A 5,216-nucleotide genomic window follows, 5' to 3' on the forward strand; every position below is an offset into this window, starting at 1 on the left:
CCGCCAAATGACACCAATGATGACTCAAATCCTCCTAATGAGCCAACAGAAGTGTCATTCTATCAAGAGGATGGGCTGCTAGGCTCTTTTGTCATTGATTTAGGGGCTGAACTAGACAACATAGTTCCAATTGTCTCTGATGAGATAACCAATCCTGCTGATCTCGAATTTTTGGCCAAATTAAATACTGATGCTCAAGATGAAGATATGGATGATCTAGAGTCTGATGGAGATGGAGAAGATGGCCAAGATGATCTGCCTGAATATGCACCTACTAACCCTGATGATTTTTATATTACTGTTTTCTTAAAATAAATTTGGTTGTACTACTATGTAATGTACTGCTAGAAGTAATGTACTGCTGAATGTTTACTACCTCTTTTAGAAGTTATATGTGTTGCTGAATGTTTACTACCTCTGCTAGAAGTTTATGTGTTGCTGGATGCATTTTCATCTAACATTCAGTTTTCGCTTATTGTATTTGTGTTGTCCCTCTAAAATATGTGCTCTTTTCATCTAACATTTAGGTTTCATTTATTGTACTGTGTTGTTCCTCTAAAATATGTGCTCTCTAATCTACATTTCGTAATAATGCAGGACATGTATGGGCTTCGACACAGGGGGCTTGCAAAAAAAGGCCATGCTTAGCCACCAGTGGGAACTCCAAAGGGATCAATGCTGATGGTGGCACTGCCAGCTCTCAAAGGCCCACCAGCGGGAACTCTCAAAGAACCATTGCTGATGGTGGCACTGCCAACTCTCAAAGACCCACCAATGGGAACTCTCATGGAACAAATGCTGATGTTGGCACTGACAACTCACAAAGAGTCGTCGATGATCAAATTGACACACAAATGAGCACTTGTGGTTGTCTTGACTCCAATGATGGTGCAAGTGGCTCTTTATTGGTTAGGGATGAACCTCCAAAAAAGGCAAGAGGGCGAGGGAAAAGAAATTTGACAGAATTGAGAGTGCCTCCACCTAATGAGAGGGTTATGCTGAAGCCTATGGGTACCCGGTGCGTATATGCTGAAATGTTTTTGCTACTATTTCTGCTACCTCCAGTGTGTTACTAGTACTAGGATGTGCACTGTTGGTTCAAAATTTATCATTTTTTTGCTGCTGAAACCCTTTTCTAACTAGTCTACAACCTCTAGATGTTTGTGGTACCAGGACATGCACAAGATATCTAGATAATATATGTTCGTTCAATATTATGCCATTATTTTTGTATATACTATTCTGCATGATATTCAATTTGCCTCCAAATGATAATATAAGAAACCTGAGATGTTATATTCTTTGTTACGGTCAATTCACCTATGTGAACTACAACCCTAGAGACTACAAGTATGGTTCACAAGTTGGAGCTATTATCAGACGGCTGTACCCGAGTATGGTCGATATCCGTGATGAGGACGACATACTTGTTGAAAGACGGGCAGCAATATCGTGGCATGATTATTACTGCAAAAAGGATAACACTGGAATAACATATGCCAAACTAGTCAAGTGTGAATTTTGTGTAATGAAACTAACCATCCTGTACCTTTTTTGCTCTACTATTTGACTTTAAATACCTGAATTTTCCTCTTTATGTATTAGAGAGTGTTCCAGGTAAGTCGAGCTGATGTAAGAAAAGTTGACTATAATTTGGATGAGTGCCTAAAGAAAAGGGTTTCTGATTTGATATATCAAACTCGTTTAGATGCTGTTAAGTTTCATGCAAAATGCGATGACAATCAAGCACGCACCATACATCTTACAGAAGAAGAATACATAAACAGCAAGCTAGCGTGGTGTGCTCAAGATGCTTGGTGCTTTCTGTCAAAGTATTGGGCAAGTGAGAGGTACATGCAAAAGAGGAAGACAGCTCAAGCTTCACGCCTAAAGTCTGAAGATGCTGCTCGGAACAGGGGAGGTTCGAGGCTATTTGCAGAGACACAACAATTGCTAGTATGAAATCCTTGTTCTTTTGTGGTCTTGTATGAAATCACAGTTTTCAAAGATTAGGAAATTTACTTGGGTGGTCATGTAGGAATATAAATTTGGCCCTGATAAGGCTGGCACTGTGAACACTTATGTTGTAATGAAGTCTGGATTAAAAAAAGTGGACAGCACTAGAAAAAGCGCTCCAATTCCTAGTCGAAAAGCACAAAAGCGTTTGGTATGTATTTCACCCAATATATTTATGCAAAATTAACTTGAAACATGTATATGTGAGCAAGCAAAATTTAACAATCTTTAGAAGAGAGACAATCTGTAGACAAATATTGAAAAAATTTAACAATCTCTAGAAGAAAGACAATTTGTGTATTGCTGTGTTTTAACCTGAGACAAATACTCACTTGTGTATTAACCTGAGACAAATATTGCAAAACTTAACAATATTTAGAAGAGAGAATCTGTGTATTAACTTGAGACAAATAATGTTGTGTATTAACCTGAACATGTGGCTCTGTTTGTACATATGTGAATCTGACCTGATCATGTGGCTGTAGGCTGTACGGAGAGTCATAGCTAAAAAACTGCAGAAAATACAATGTCTGATTTTTACTGTAGTTCATTTTAGCCATAAATAACCTAAAAGGTCAAGGGGGGCAAGTATCAGCTTTCTTACTACATATCAATGCTCTGGTATTTTGTTTCAGGCTAACTACAGTACAAGAACACAGCTACCTGAGAATGCAAAAGATCTGGATTTACAAGCATTGTATGTCATGGAACATAGAATGGCCCATGGCATAGTGCCAATAGGTGATGGTTGTGTGGATAAGCAAGCACTTGCAGCAACAGCTAAATCCCATCGTGCTTCAGCAAGCACTGTTGCTTATCAAAACATAGTAGATGAATATGAGCAGTAGAAGGAGAGGAATGAAGCCTTGGAACGAACAAATAAGAAACTGAATGAGAATAATGAGATTTTCATTGAGGAAAATGGTGTTAATCGTAAGCTTATGCTGGTAATAAACAATACCTTTTCATTCAACAACTTATTGATAATATGCATTGATTTCATGTGCTTACACATCAAAAAATTTAGAGAAATTTTGAAGATCTTAATAAGCAACCACCTGTTGCTCTAATGAACCGTCTAACAAATCTTGATGCCCGTCGTCATTAGGTAAATGTGGTTCTATTCACCAAACATGATCCTAGTTTTCGACAAAAATTAGTTAGTACTCTATAGAAAAATATGAGACCACCATATAATCTCTTTTTACTTGAAGACTGAAACATTTCAAACATACTTGATCTTTTGTAGATATCTGCATCATCACATGCCGCCACTCACTCACTTGAAATGCTTAGCAATGCTGATGACATAGTCACTGATGATGATGACGAGGACTACAATGAGATGGACGACAGTAACAACTATGATGATGACAATGATATATGTGATGACTTTGATGAAGATGATGATGGTTATGATGATTTGAGAGGCAGTGAAGATAACGACATTAACAGCAGCCATAGAGAAGAAGAGGATGGCCGTGACACCAATGGGGTTGATATCAGTGATAACTAATGCAATGGATGTGATTGAAACCTGACCATTGCTAACCTTTTGGCTTCTTTTGCGAACCAGCCATCCTTGGTTTGAACACTTGGATGGAGTAAGTATGTGTATGTCTGGAGCTTTGTGCTTCTTTTGGTGTTGCAGTATGTGTATGTGCTGTAACTTGTTATATTGGATGCATGCATGGTTAGGACTATGTGTTGGAACTTATCATTCTGGATGTTTAGGATTATGAGCTAGTAAGCCTTTTAGTGTAATGGTTGGACACTTGGATGGAGTTGGAATATATTGTGATTTGGAATCTATTTTATATGTGTTGGATTGGCATTTGGGTCATATGTGTACATTTGGAATTTGGTTTGAGATGCTCCTGTTGGGTAATTTTCATGATGGTTTCGACTCTCTGGAAAACATGCTTTTGTGCTATTGGGTAATTTTCATGAGGGTTTTGACTCTCAGGAAAATATACTTCTTTGATGGTCTGAACATATTTTTCATGGTGGTGTGCTCTCATGAAATACTATATTTCCTGTGAGTTATTGGAACACTCATGAAATACCAAACTCTCACGAAATCCATTTCATGACAGTGACTCTCATGAAATAGTACAAAATACCATCATGAAAACACTGATGCAAACCTGGTGGCAACATTATTTTCATGAGGGTAGCCATCACGCACTCCCGCCACGAAAAGAATTCATGGCGGTGAAGTCTCATGAAAATGGGATTTTCGTGTGTCTATTATCGTGAGAGGTGATGTGTGACGGTGTACCCTCACGAATTATTTTCGTGGGAGTAAAACCATATTTCGTGACGTGTTTTTCACTCACGAAATCTCCAGTTTCTGGTAGTGAAACAACCTGATGTCAATGTGTATATACTTCGTCCTTTGCCTAGCGATCTGCATATCCTTCATGATCCGCGCTTAACTCTGGTCTTGATCCTGCCTTGACTTTAGTCAATGCTGCGTTCATCCTTATGCACGCCCTCTTGTCGTTCTTATGCTTGGTATCGATCACCCATATGGTTCTCTAGGCCTTAGTCCCCCATCCAAGCCCTCTTGGTCGCCCTTGACCTCCCGGAGTATAACATCACAAAACTTTGCTCTCCAATGCCTGCATATACACAACCAAGAGACACATTGCACTGCCACCACTTCACCACCAGTTAGTTGTAAGCAAGAGCAACTCAAACTGGAAGGACTTATTATCCATGACAATCACTCATCATATGTATATTTACAAGAACCCATCTCAAGTTCCCAACCTTATTATCGCTTCGTCCCTAATCCCCGCGCACAGTCAAACAGACGACGGGCATGCTGCTCTACCCACCCAATAATCTTTTTTTTAACCTGCTGCACTGCTCACCTCACTGGCAAACTGAGATGGTCTACATGCATGTTCATCAGTTCATGTGCTGCGATGCATATATCAATGCAATACTTTTGTTGGTTGGCGGAGGTCTCGAAGCGTGGTATTGACTTCTCTCCTCTGATTCCCTGTAGGCTAGTGCTCTGCAGTGTGTGGAGTACTAGGCACACACATGTCCATCCACCTCTTGCTTCGTGTGCGCTAATTATATATATATGCACCTGATCCAGTTCGCTGTTTCATATGCTTGGCTGCAGGTGCGGCCGTGTAGCCTACCTGTTAATCAATCGATCGATCGATCGATCAAGAGGTAACGAG

This window comes from Miscanthus floridulus, chromosome 6, assembly GCF_019320115.1.
Source record: "Miscanthus floridulus cultivar M001 chromosome 6, ASM1932011v1, whole genome shotgun sequence".
In the NCBI taxonomy this organism is placed as follows: domain Eukaryota; kingdom Viridiplantae; phylum Streptophyta; class Magnoliopsida; order Poales; family Poaceae; genus Miscanthus; species Miscanthus floridulus.